The sequence below is a fragment of the Neofelis nebulosa genome, chromosome 2 (assembly GCF_028018385.1).
Source record: "Neofelis nebulosa isolate mNeoNeb1 chromosome 2, mNeoNeb1.pri, whole genome shotgun sequence".
Classification (NCBI taxonomy): Eukaryota; Metazoa; Chordata; class Mammalia; order Carnivora; family Felidae; genus Neofelis; species Neofelis nebulosa.
Genome location: NC_080783.1, coordinates 58,107,121 through 58,122,074, shown reverse-complemented (window position 1 = coordinate 58,122,074; position 14,954 = coordinate 58,107,121).

Here is a 14,954-nt window from a genome sequence, read left to right as displayed (position 1 = left end):
ATTAATGAGAATTTGCTTATGGCTCACTTCTTCCCTGAAAGAATGTGAGTGCCATAGTCTAAGCTCTTAAGAAAGGGACTTAAGCAAAGAGAGAATGGAGATGGAGGAAACGAGTGTAAAGCCTAACATTTGTTATAGCTAAGTGTACAAATTTGGCTGTGAGCTTCCTGGTAACCAAGGCAAAAAGTGAGGCTGTTTGCCTTCTAAGAAAAGATATGACATAGCAATTCTTCCAGGAAGCCAAAGTACTTTGACAGAAAATTATGGGAGCTATGCCATGCATAAGGAAATCTAGAGGGGCTATTTTTTTTTCATTGACATATGATAAGAAAGCTGTCCCCTGTAAAGTATCTTTAAAAAATTTCCAACATTAAAAAAAAAATTTCCAATGTTCTCTCAGCCAACTAAGGCTGACTAAGGAGTCAAGAGAACTATTAATCCCAAGTTTAGAAAAGTAAAGGAGAGAATGTTTCTAGATTCAGCTAGAGAAGTCTGGGAGGTGAGGATAGGGAGCTGAGGAAATAGACTCATGGTGTTGACAGAGTTGAGGAGAACTGTGGTTGTGGTTCTCACCCCACCCCACCCTCCCCACCCCCCCGGCCTATTGCCTACAACAGTAACAGAACTAAGAAAAGTCTGAAGAAAGACATAAAGGAGTTTCAAGTATAATAGAACATAAACTATTCAGCAATACAGCAGTTAGGGTCAATTCACCTTGGCAACTGGAGAGCTCAACATGGGCACAGTGATCTAATAGTATAGTTTTTGATGATGATAGCTAGCTAAAGAGTACCGTAAGCTAGTAAGGAAACGAATTGCTTCCTGTTTTCCAAGAAGTTATATTTACATGTAATCAGATAATGGGGAGAAAGTTCCGTTTTTATTTTACGGTACTGAATACCCCTGGATTTACTTCCTCAGTACTGATCATCAGTACCAAGGCCACTTTAGCTTCTCTGCCTCCACGCTTGGCTCTTGAGTTCAGGCTCCCGGAATGTCTGGCAAGCTCAGGGCTCGAACCCACCAACCATGAGATCATGACCTGTGCGGAAGTCAAGAGTTGGACACTTAACCAACTGAGCCACCCAGGCGCCCCGGCAGTCATTACTTTGCATTGTAATCATTTATAAATATGTCTGGCTTTCTCACTTAAACTCTTTGAGAAGAGACAAAGATCTGAGTGCCTGATAAGTGTAGGTTCTTAAAAAATATTGGTGTAATTCATAAAGGACGTAGACTTGACCTAATGGTATTACAAACAAGCATGATATTGGGCATTGGAATTTGGCTTTTGGTTCACTGTGAAGAGAGTGGGTATAAGTATCAAATACTTCCAATAGAGCTCTCCTAATCACGGGTGTCGGAGCTCATTAGCTGCAGAGAGTCCTCGGGGAAATTGACATAACCAAGACGACTTATTCTACAAGGATCAAGGAAAGAATTAACAGCACTTCTGTTCTTCATTTCTTGTAGACTTCATATTTCAAAGAGATTACTTACAGCCATGTGACCTTGGGCAGATGTCTTAACTTTTCTGAGCGTCAACTTCCTTTCCTGTAAAATGGGGATAACTAGAGTATCTTTCTCATAGGATTCTGAGAATTAAATTATATAACACGTACAAAGTTCTTAAAACAATGCTGGCGCATAGTTAGTGCAATAGACTGAATTGTGTCCCCCCCACCCAAACTCCTATGTTGAAGCCCTAATCCCCAATGTGACTGTATTTGGAGATGGGGTCTGTAAAGAGGTAAAATTAAATGAGGTCATAAGGTAGGGCCCTGATGTGATGGGATTATTGTCCTTATAAGAAGAGACACCAGAGAGTTCTCTCTCTTTCTCATTCTCTTTCTCTTTCTTTCTCTTTCTCTTTCTCTCGCTCTTTCTGTCATATGAGAACACAGTGAAGGCAGCCAACTATAAACCAGGGAGGCAGCTCTTGCCAGAAACCAAATGGGCTGGCATGACCTTGGCCTTTCTAGCTTCCAGCACTATGAGCAATACATATTTCTGTTGGTTAGCGTAATTAACCAATCTGTGGTATTTTGCTATAGCAGCCTAAGCAGACTAAGACAGTAAGCACTTAGTGAATGTTGATTACTACTGTTATTGTGATTTTTCTTATTTGATATTGTAAATCTCCCACCAAAAGTTTCTCAAGTTCTTCTAATGGGTGTTTTCTTTTGCTTGGCCAAACTACCAAAGCAAAAAAAAAAAAAAAAAAAAAAAAAGACAAGAAAAAGAAAAAGAAAAAGAAAAGAGAAAAGAAAAGAAAAGAAAAGAAAAGAAAAGAAAAGAAAAGAAAAGAAAAGAAAAGAAAAGAAAAGAAAAGAAAAAAAGGCCACCCAACCTCTCTTACTGCTTTGGTTTCAAAGCAGAATTTAACACTGGACTTCAAAGAGGAGTAGAAATGACCAGTGCTGTGCCCATTTCTTCAGGTTTCCAGCTTGAGACCATCAGGCAGGTGATGAAGGTTTTGTGTTTCCTGTGCAGAGCAGAGTGTCCCAGCTGACGGCAGAATATCCTTCCAATTTTGAATAAAATGAGCGGAAGATATCTGAGAAATTCTGATCTTTCTGCTTGAGTGAATACCTGTCATGCTTCTTACATCTACTGAAGCAATTAACACACACAAAGCTATATTTGCTAAGCCAGTGCTCCCCAACGGGGGTGTTAGCTTATACCAGTGAATAGCAAAGAGCTCTGAATTTTTTCAGCAAACTAGTTTTTCCCTGAGCTCCTGTCCAGACAGCCATGGAGTAACGCCTGCATATGTGCTCGGCACCTCTCTTCTCAGAAAGGCTGCTTTCCCTACTGTCAGGACTTCCCATCCACTCGTGGGGCCCAACTACATCTCAGCCCTCTCCCATCGGCTGAGCTCTTATCCTCTCCACGGAGGCTCTGAATCACCCAGGGGCTCCCAACCCTGGCTGCTCATTAGCATCACCTGAGGAAGCTTCTAACAGAATGCCACAGCCTAGCACCGGCCCCCCAAGAATTGGGTCAGAATCCGGGGTGGAACACGGGCAGGGATGGTTTGAATATGCTGAGCAGATTGGAGACCCCCGGAGTAGGCAGCCCTCATTGGTAAGCTCGGACCCCCTCGTATCACTTTCGGCCGCCAAACATCCTAGTGTTGGCTCAAGGCCCGCCTGCTGGCATGCTCCAGCTGCCCTGCTCTGAGATGCCTGCCCCCCAACCCTCCACCTAGCAGTCAGGGTCCTTCTTTCCGATTGGACCCTCCTTCGTCACATATCATCTGGACACCATGCTGTTTCTGGACCAGATGGGGTGCCTTCCATCAGCTATGGCTTTTCACATCACTAACCTCATTACATTCAAAGGATTGTCTTTTACTCCAAGGCCATGTCTTCAGAGTTATAATGGTGTTATAATGAATGCCCTGTCTTTTAAGAAATGATGGTGATAACAGATGACAACAGCATCTTGGCAAAAACTGTTTTGAAAAAGGGCAACCGTAAGAGACTCTTAAATATAGAGAAGAAACTGAGGGCTGCTGGAGGGAGGTGGGTGAGGAGATGAGCTAGATGGGTGACAGGCACGAAGGAGGACACTTGTTGGGATGAGCACTGGATGTTGCATGTAAGGGGTGAATCACTGGGTTCTACTCCTGAAATTAATACTAACACTGTATGGTAACTAACTTGAATTAAGATAATTTTTTTTTTGAAGAAGAAGAAGGGCAACCTGATGATTATTCAAGTTTTTTTTTGGTTTCTGTTTTTCTTTTAACCTATTGGACCAGACTTGGGAACCACTGAGTTAGATGATCTCAAGTTCTCTCCACCTCCAAACGGTAGTTCAACCATGATGGACATGTCTTGTTTCTAGATCGTAGGACCTCTCTCTCCATGTGGCCCATCCCACTGCCTACCAGCCGCCATGGCCCTTTTCAGACACACTGAATCCCACATTCCCTTCCCAAATCACACCTTCTGGAATTGTTCTCAATCCCTCCTATAAGTTGTCTTGGATCAAGTTCTTGTCCCAGCAAGCAGCCCAAGAGAAAAATATTATTAGAGATACTTCGTATGGCCAGAGGTTTTACAGCTAAGAGGCGCTTGAGATCATCTAGCTCAGTGGCTCCCAAGTCTGGGGATTTCATGGTCCAATAAGTTAAAAAAAAACAAAACAAAACACCGGCAACTTTGGGGCACTTATAAGGTTGCCCGTTTTTGATTTTTTGCCAAGATGTAGTTGCCATCTACTATCACCATGATTTCTGAAAAGAAAGTACATGAGAAGTCAAAAAATCAGAGTAGACACGATTTCAGATTATAAGCAATCCCTGAAGGCATGTTATGAAAAACTACCTAGAGTGTCCTTTTTTTTCCCCTTGGCACAATGCATACCGATGTAAACTTGGTTATAGGCTAGCGTTAGTTCCCAGAAAGGTGTTTAGGAATATTAATTTTGTTCAAATCCTACAGTTTACCGGTGAGGAAACGGAGACACGGGGGCATTCCTTTTCTCCCCCGGGTCACCCAGCAGATGAGCAGCAGAAGCTGGGCTAAACCTCAGCGGCCCTGACTCCCAGGCCAGGCCACTTGTCCATGCCCCCTGATGCCTCTGGACTGAATGGTCCTGATCTCTCTTTCCCTACAGAGTATACTCCTGCACCGGCCCTTATTCTCTGCGCAGTAAAAACGTTCCTCCGACACTTGTCCTTCCCTGCTGCTTCAGCTAAATTGATGAGCAGGAATAAGAGGGAAACAATAATAACAGTTTTCATCCATTAAGTGACCACGGGGTGACAGGCACCATGCTTGGCGTTTTACAAATGCTAGTTTTAATCTTTTAATAAGCCTGGAAACTAAGTCATAGTGTCTCAATGTTTCAGGTGAGGAAACTAAAGTACAGAGGATGCTTGCCCCAAACTGTGTGGTAGGAAATGTCAGAGCCCCGATTGAAAACCAGGTCTACTTTATTCCAAAGCTTGCTTTTCTGGGCAATCCTTCCTCTCTTGGAAGCAAGGGTGGGGAGCCTGAATCCGTGACTCAGTTCTAGATTCTCAGCTTCTTGCTATCTTTAAAAATACAGGAGGATCACTGGCATACTTCTAGGTCATCAGCTTTTTTTGCTTTCTTTTCTTTTGTTAATATGCAGCACCGAGGACCCACACCCATAATTCTCGTCTCATGATCCCAAGCATGCCCTGGAGATCCAACAGGACATAGTTTATCACGTAAACCCAGCCCTCCCAGTGCACTCGATAGATTACAGATGTGGCTAAGGAAACTGAATCTGTGTTTGAACCTAACGATCTCGGTGATCTCTGAAGATTCCCATGGACAGTCCCAGAATCCCTCTAATCTGTATGTGTGTACTTGATTAGTACTTGTTATCCAGCCTAGTCCAGCCAACGCCGCCTAATCACTGCAAAATGAATGCTGGTACATGCTTTAATTCCCAGGCTATCTTATTATCTAGAGATATTTGTCCTTATTATTGTTATTCTGGGGAGTCAGTGTCAGAAAACAGGGACTAATTTGACCTTCCTGGGAAGAAAGATTGAAAACTGGCCTGGTGTGAGAACCACTGAAATTTCTTGGCTCACGTGTGCGTAGAAATTATTCTTTTGGATAAGGAGAGAGGCTTAAAAGGAGGTGCATTTGGAATCCCAACTCCAGAATAAGCCCAAAGACGCATCACCACGTTCTTATGCTACTAGGCATGGGTGTGTAATTTTCTGAAGGGAAAGGACCGGGTCTTATGCCTCGGTGGGTCCGAGCACACCTAGCATATAGCATTTGGCACCTCGTAGGTGCTCAATGAATGTGAAAACGAAATGAGGTATTTCTGAAGAAAAACAACAACAACATAAATAGCGTAGGGAAGCGATTGAGAAGTATTGGACAGAAACCAGTCAGGGAGTATTTATTGAACACTCACAAAATCCATAATCAAAGGAGTAGGGCTAGAAAAACCAATCTGACATCACTTCATGCATTAGTTTCCTGCTGCTTCTGTGACAAATGACCATCGACTGGGTGGCTTAAAACAAGAGGGATTTATTCTCTCCCAGAAGTCTAAACTCAAGGTGTCTGCACGGCCATGCTCCCTCCAGGCTATGGGGGAGATTCATTCCTTTCCCTCGTCCAGCTTCTGGCTGCTGTGGACATTCCTTGGCTTGTGGCCACCGATTTGCTCAAGACCCCACCCTCACACGGCCTTCTCTTCTCCATGTTTTCTCGGCCCTGTCCACCTGGATAATCAAGAACGATCTCCTCTTGAGCTCCTTAGCTTAATTGTTATCTGCACAGATCCTTTTTCCGAATAAGGTTACATCCGGCAATGCGTCTTTCTGGAAGGTGCCATCCAAACGGCTACACCTCACATGATGTCAAACTTCGTAAGAAACCTGAAACTCAGGTTCAAACATGGACTTGGCTGTGTTTTACTGAGGTGGAGAGGAAAAAGTTTTGCAACTGGAAAGAAGCGAAGTGAAAAGGTACATACAAGGGGAATCATATTTCAGAAACAGTTAAGTTTCGGATTCCTTCTTCCCTCACGTGCTACTCACACCCACTGCCTCATGAGTACAGGCTCAGGGGACAAGCTAACAGGAGAAGTCTGTGCCTGGGAAAGGAAAGAGATACCCTTCATCTTTCAAGCCTTGCGGGCTTCCTAGAGGAGGGGGAGGAGAAATGTATCTTCTGTCTCACCCATTCTGGGCCCAAGTCCTGGAGAGAAGTACGTTAGAAAGGTCTAGAGAAGTCAAAAGCAGAGGGGTACTCTCCCCGCTTCTCATGTGAGGCTGGGGAATGAGACCTCCCCCCCTACCCGATGCCTTCACTACCAGGAGCTGTGGCAAGGCCATGCGAAGAAAGCACCTCAGTTAGTTCTCTGGACCTGCCAGATGTGTGGGAGAGCCTCACACGATCTCTCCCCCACCGCAAGAGGGCACGTGCCAAGACACGGATCCTGCCTGAGGGTTCCCCGCAGTGGAGGCAGAGGAGGCCTGAAGTCACAGCGTATAGGGCAGCCTGCCCAGGCTGGACATAATTGGGGCCATCAGCCACACTTCAGGCACACCCAGAACTTACAAGATCGAGGGGGAACCAAATCACCACATGAGACTGAGCCAAGCAAACAGATCACAAGTTCGTCAGCCACAGAAGTCAGCATCGGTGCCAGCAGGGCGCCCAGGGACTTGGCGGACATGGGATATCCATTTCCCAGGGATGAGGGGACACGACAGTGACCTGACCTGTCATCCAAAGATCCCTCCCCCCCCCCCCCACCAGACGCTGTGTAAACCCTTCCCTACAGACACCCACAAAACTGTACCAGAAAGGCACAGGAAGAAGAGTAGAAAATCCGAAAATCTGCAATGCCTAAATAGTCCATTGAAACTGTTGCTTCAGATTGAATTTCACAGCCTGGACTTAGATGATCCCCATACCCACTCGGTCCTGTCCTAGGGTCTGGAGTGCATAAAAATGATTGCACTAGCAATGAAAAATGGGAGAGCTATATTATCTTTGCACATTTGTAAGAGTCGGTCACCATGTGATCACGTACAATCATAAAGGCGTGTTGAAATTACCTTAAATATTTGAAAAAAATTATTTGGCAGCCTTCAGACCAGACATCAGTAGTTTGACATCATTCGTCTAGGCCCATCCTTACCACCAGAGAGGCAAGAAAATATAATCTGGCAGGTTTCAGAGCATTAATTCTCTTACCCCCAGAAGGTATGTCCCCAAACCATCTTGGACTTCATTTCATTTCTATTTCATTCCATCCACCACCCATGCTTACAGTAGACCTGCTTTACAGGAGACCCTGTCCTGGGATAGAGAGTGAGTAAATCAGGAGCTTGCCCAGAGCGTATACGAGTATGGTCCACAGCCCTTCCCTAAATGCACGGTCCAAAGCCCTGTTAAGCGTGTCACAGCTCTGAAAAGCCAGTCACCACTCTCCCATTCATTAGATAATTGTTGGGTAATCACCTATTTGATGAAGCCCCCCAATTCTGGATAGATTCCGTCTGAACCCAACATTTACACTTTTGATTATTTTCTTGCTGATATTTTGTGGTCTATCTATTTACAGAGAGAGAACGCTGCCTTCATTTATAACAGACAGAATATTTAGGTCACTCCAAGCATTTTTATTTTTTTTTCCTTTGTCTGATTACTAAAAAAAGGATCACACTGAACAGGAAATAGCTAGATAAATAATGTTACCGAAACCCTTACAGGACAGCCGTTTTTAGAATGGTTCAGGCTTCGCAGTATTATATTCTAAACAATAGGGGGTGAGGGCTCAATGCTATGCTCCATTATTATTTAGGTATTAATTTCTCCTTCTTACTAGTGGGTGTTAACTGCCAAATGCATGCTTCTCATTCTGAATAATTACTCCCTCAATGATGAGCATATTATTAATGATCCATTTTAATAAAATGTAAATAATTTCCCATTTATTTTTGTTCCACACTGCCTCCAAGCCAGGCGAAAACAAAGGGTAGAAAGAAGCGTCCCACTGCCGCCTTCTCTGAGAAGGAACACTCCGTTTACTGTCATTGAAAATACTGCAACCGTCGCTTTCTTGGCTTCTCCCGGGCCCTTTCTCCGTGCAACCCCCAAACCACCGCTTTCAAAGCCTCCTTCCGTAATAGGGCCGATCCTTGCACACCTCCGGCCCAGAAGACCCAGGAACGAGCGACACAGATTTTTGTGCGAGCGCGGTGATGGTCTATCATTATTAAACGTCTCTTGGTGGGCGGGAGAGGCGCTTCATCCCACACCGCCATTCATCAGCGCCCGCCGAGCCGCTCACACCTGACCCCAGAAGCAATAATGCCACATCAAGTAGGCCAACTACCCAGTTTAGCAGCCGAGCAGAGAGCACAAGCTGGCTCCAAGATTAAGTACGCTGCTGCAGGCTTCCGTTCCCAGGAGCTCCTCGGGCTGATGTTGTATTGATTGAGAAACTTTGCCAGTAAGTATCACAAACAACAATAGCCAGGTCAAGGACCTGCGGTGGTGCCGGAATGGGAATCCCCCACGGGGGCTCGCCGCGGGGCCGAGGGGCGGCTCTCATGATGTGTGAGCACAGGTTGAGGAAGGTTTCCGAGGAAGGCAAGAGTGAGAACCTGCAGTTGGAAATGACATTTAAGCAAGTCCACGTGGGAACAGAATGAGAGACAATGATGTAATTATCTATTCCCCAGCCTCCAACTGCCGCGGAAACCTGTCATCTCCCCGTGTTTCTCTGTTCTCCGAGCCTTCCACTCTTTGCTTTTAATGCTTGTGGGGGGTCTACGAAGCCTCGGGCCCCGTATGCAAACACGGGCAGCCTTCTGGGTAAACAAAACATAACTACGGCCACATAACAATAAGCAAACCGTTCTAAGTTGAGACATGGAAAGGGAACTTTTCTGGCATACCGTCCCTCACACCCTGAGAAATGCATTTAATTTTCCCTCTTACCAAGTGAGTACCAAATAGGAGAAATAACGATACACACCCCAAAGCATATGTTAATGTACAAGTTGTATTTTTTTTTTTTTTTTTTTTTTTTGTTGGACAAGGCACGGCTTGTGAAATTGGTCCTTGTGGTTGGGAGGAGCCCTTGAACCGTGGCAAGGCACAACTTGCAGGCAGGAGGGCTCAGAGGCCTGCGGGGAACCCGTGTTGCCCCTGGTGCCGATGTGCACGTGTGCAAACACACACACACGCAGGCATGCACGCACGGTGCCACACATTTGATGGGACCGTTCTAGCACGCTCACATCATGTGTATGCTACGGGCGGATGGGATGCTACTCTGTTCACAACCAGAGTCTATTCTCTGGGAAGAAGAAGGCGAGTCTCCTTGCAGGGTTTCTGTTCATGCTTCTCTGACCTCTTTTCTCATCCTCCCAAGGTCAGGGTCAACTACCACCCGTCCGAACTCTTTCTGTCCTTTATACACACTTCTATTATCATACTACAGATGGTCTCCCCTTCTAGACCATGAACTCTTCAAGAACAAATGTTTTATATTGTTCATTTTTACCTTCCTAGGTCTCAGCGTGGTGCCTTACACACGGCAGGTGCTCTATAAACCTGCTACAAACGCAACAGTTTAATTTGGACATGGTAAATCCAGTCAGTTGTCCTAATAACTAATCTATCCTCCTCACCAACAGGAGCTTGGGTTTCTCAGGGTAGCAAGGTGCCTAGCTAAAAAAACAGCAAGATCGTCACTTCTCGTGAGATCAAAAGTTTACAGTTGCGTCTATCTAGAAAGCTCTTATTTTTCTGATGAGAAGAACAGGCTCAGTGGGCGTTCAACCTCCTGCCCTTCACCCTTGCTTCTTCTTCCAGCATGAACGAAATAAAAATTTGGGGTCAGGAGTGGGGTAGCTATCCTCAATACTAACGTCTTGATAAGGGTTGTTGGATTATGCTAAGATTTGCCAGATATCAGCTGTTTTCTCAAATTAAAAAAAAGAGTGCAAGTGGAAGATGAAAACCAAGAGTAAAAAGTACTTCGCTTCCGAAGTTATTCTTGACATCTACTTTTAGTATTAAATGACAACTCTGCACTAAGTGGCTTGACAACATTGACTACATTCTGTAGCGATAGTTGCCAGTCGAATGACCGGCAACCTTTGGCCCCTCGGCTCATCTCCTGGACAGGGATTTACTGTATAGTCACGGAGCGACATAGATCTCGTTTTTGGCAATGACAAGAAGACAAAGCTCCCGGGATCTTTGGGAGATAATCTTTCTGTCATTATTCCAATTTGATTCCCAAGTGCTATGGCAGAGGTTGTTCATGGACCCTCAGTGTCCATTCCTTTCCTTTTTAGTAGTAACCCCCCTCAAGTTTTAGCTAGAAACATGGCACCCCAGCTAGAGACCAGATTCATTCATTTATGCACTGTCTGTGGCTGTGTTTGTGCGTCTACAGCAGAGTGGAGAAGCTGTAACAGAGACCATATGGCCCACGAAAGCCTAAAGTATTTACTAGCCGGCCCTTTACAAAAAAAGTTTGCTGACCCCTGCTCTGGAGAATGGTGTAGCAACAGGAGGGAAGGTACCAGAGTCTGACTTCATGAGATGCAGCCACTTGACCTCCCATGTTGCCTAGAAGCTTGGTGTTAAGTAGAGAGACATAACCTTCTAGCTTGTTTAAAACACTGCTTTTTGGTCTCTGTTAAAGCAGCCGAACCCTAGTCTTGGCTAATACAATGGCAAGACGCTTTTTAAGAATTATCAAAGACGAGCTACAGTTGAATGAGAAGGAAAGGGAAAACTGCTTCTTTCAAGCGAAGTGAACGCCTCACGCCACTGACATTTCCATGATCGTTTGATGGGTTACTTCCCCCAGACGTGCAAAAGGGACCATTGCACCTTCGTGAAGAGTGAAGGGTATGATGAAATGCTGCTGCTAGAAGATTATTTAAAGCATTGAAGTTGTCAGTGGGGCCTTCCTTCTTCCAAATTCCCCACACTCCTCCAGGGGGAAGCAGCAACGACAATGGCAGCACAATAATAGTAACAGACAACATTGATCAAGTGCTCGCCTTGGGCCAGGCACACTTTAAGATCTGTACGTATGTTAACTCTTTTAATCTTCACATTTCCCATGTGATAGATACTCTTATTATCATTCTTATTTTACAGCTGAAGACACAGAAGCTCAGAGCAGGCAACTCTCCAAAGGCTAAACTGCTAGTAAGTGGCAGAGACAGTTTTTGAACCCAGACTCACTCTAGAGTCTGTGTATGTAACCACTTTCTACGTCCTTTCTAATCTTGCCACAGAATAACGACCTGATTCAGGGTTCGTATTTTGGCTACAGAAGTGGGAAGGAAGGAAAAATGGAAATGCGAAGAACTCTGCGGAAAAACACTCCCTGGACCAAGATGGCAGCAGGAGTGTGGGCAATGAAAGGTAACAGAGGGTCTGGAAATAGTCACACTATAACGGATGTTAGAGGTCGGTCTAGTCTCGTGGTTTCAGACCCAACCAAGCATTAAAATCAACCACAGATTTATTAAGTACAGATTCCTAGGACCCTTTACAAGATGACCAAAGCAGACCTACCCAATCAGTTCTCGAGGGCTAAAGCACTTTTATTTATTTTTTTTTTTTCAAATTTTTTTTTCAACGTTTTTTATTTATTTTTGGGACAGAGAGAGACAGAGCATGAACGGGGGAGGGGCAGAGAGAGAGGGAGACACAGAATCGGAAACAGGCTCCAGGCTCCGAGCCATCAGCCCAGAGCCTGACGCGGGGCTCGAACTCACGGACCGCGAGATCGTGACCTGGCTGAAGTCGGACGCTTAACCGACAGCGCCACCCAGGCGCCCCTCGAGGGCTAAAGCACTTTTAAAAGGGCCCTCCAGACAATTCAATATCTAACCTGGCAAAAAGTTAAAACTACCAAGAATTGAGTAATGTGTAGGATAGTGGAATCAATATGCTGTACGCCTGACTCTAATAGAATATTGCGTGTTAATTATACTTCAATTTAAAAACAGGAAAAAATGTCTGAAACCACTAACTTTTGATGAAGATGTGTAACAACAGGTGTAGTGTAATTTGGGATAAATACTTGGGGAGGAAATGCATATACCCCACATCTTAGTAACTACCCTGCAGAGCATATAGTCAAGAGAAACCCTTGCACATATGGATAAGAAAATAAGAACAAACAAGAATGCATAAAGCAGCATTTTTTGTTAGCAACAAAAATGGAAACAAATGTTCAACAACAGGGGAAAAGATAAACTGTGGTATACTATACAGCAGGCTATCACTGTACGTGAACACAAATTAATAAATGATAATAACACATATTCAGCATGTATAAATCTCATAAAATATTGTACAGCAAAAAGATCGAGGCACAGAAATATACACATAATATGACTTCACAGGTATATTTGTTCCAAAATCAGCAAAACCAAAAATAAGCAAAAGAATGTATTTACATGTAGGAACATTATAAAGAAAAGCAAAGGAATGATGAATTTCCGGACATTGGTTACCTTTGGAGGGAAGACGATATATGCTCTCTGTGAACAGTATACGGAAACTTTAAAGATAATTGTATTTTTTTAAGTGAGTGGTGGGTATACATGCATTTGTTTTATTACTCTATAAGCTGGGTATATTTATAACATACAATCATTTGTATGTATGATGGAAATCATAATTTTAAAAATGTAAGAAAACACAGCTAAAGATAAACATGTAAGGATATTTACTTCAACATCTTTTTTTGGTAGCCAAATGGAAAATTTGAATTTTTATCGGTAGGGGACTGGTTATATATACTATGATAAATTCATATTATGGAATATTCTATAGCTATCCAAAGGAACAATTCCAATAACAATACATTGACCTGGAAGATCGTCTGTAATATGTTAAGAGAAAAAAAAAAAAAAAAAAGAACCCAAGTTGTAGAAAACATAAAACGTAATCTCATTTTACTACACTTGATCTTAGCCAAAAGACTGAGAGGCGATAGAATGCAATCTCATTTTTAAAAACAATCACAACAGAACCACCAAATGAAACCGTATTTTGATATATGTTTGTCCAAGCATGCAAAATGAGTATGGAAAGCTACACACTGGGGAAAGATACACGTTTTTCTCCTTTCTTTTTGAGTTATAATTAGTTTTTATCCCAGTATGTTACCACCCAGAATGTAAGGCTACATTTCCCAGTCTCCTTTGTGATAAGTGTGACCATGTAATTCCCAGCCAATAAGACGTAGACAAAATTGTATGCCTAAAGGGAGATGACTCAGATGGGAGAGATTCCTCCACCTCTTTTTATTTCCTCTGTCTCTCCCCCTTCTTCTGACTGCAATGTGTCTCTGTTGGCTGGAGCTCCAACGGCCGTTTTGGGTCATGAGGTGACTCTGAGGATGGCAGCCATGAGCTAGGACAGTGGAATGGAGAGACAATGCCAAAGTCCCTGAAGACACCATGAAGCTGCTGTACCAATGCTGGACATCTTACCTCTGGACACCTTTTAGGTGTGAGAGATATGAACTTCTACTTTGTGGGAGTCATTTTTGTCCGTTGTGTTTCAACTATGCACAACTAAGTGTAATCCTAAGTGATGCACACACCACGTCAAACAACGGTTATCTTGGGGGAGTGACACCGGCAGCGAGTTTGATGGAAGAGGGTGGATCATTATCAATTTTTGTCTTTAAATTTCCTTATTACTTGACATCTTAAAATAAGAACAAATTACTCGTATAAAGACTCCCTAACCAAGTTTTAAAAAGAAGAAAAAGGAAAACCTTCCAAGGACATACGATGTATCTGATGTCAGGTTTGGGAACCTGCTCTCTCACATCATAAATGAGAAAACCGAGGCTCAGCACTCATACAGCAAGTCAGAGGTGGGGCAGAACTAGAACCCAAATCTTTGGATTCCTAGACCAGTGCTCTTCCCTTCATAGCGTAACAGAAAACATTTTAGAATGTGAAACCCTGAGAAACCTGAATCTTGGCAGAAACAAAGTCACGATAGCCTTGTCTCTGAATGGGATATCCAGGTGACTAATTCAAAACACGGTGATGACACAGAAGGTAAGAAGCTGGCTTGAATCCAGATGAATTAACAGTTTTGTTCTAGAACCTTCTGACGTAAGACTTGGCATTGTTTTAGGAGCTAAAACCTGCCTAGTGATTTAGACATGTGGCCAGCTTCAAAACATTAGAAACTTTTTATTTTCTGACTTTTCACGGAGAAAAAAGATCCCATCCAAGGCCTGAAGTGGGCACTTCCTTCCCTCTCTACTAAAGGAATACTGAAAATTCTGAAGTGTGAAATTACAAATAAAATTAGATGGTTAAACAGTATGACATAAATTGGAATGTAAAAATCAGAATGTAATTTTAAGCACTTACAAAAGGAAATCCAGTCTTGTTTCATCACCTAAAATGGCAGCCAGCTTGGGAT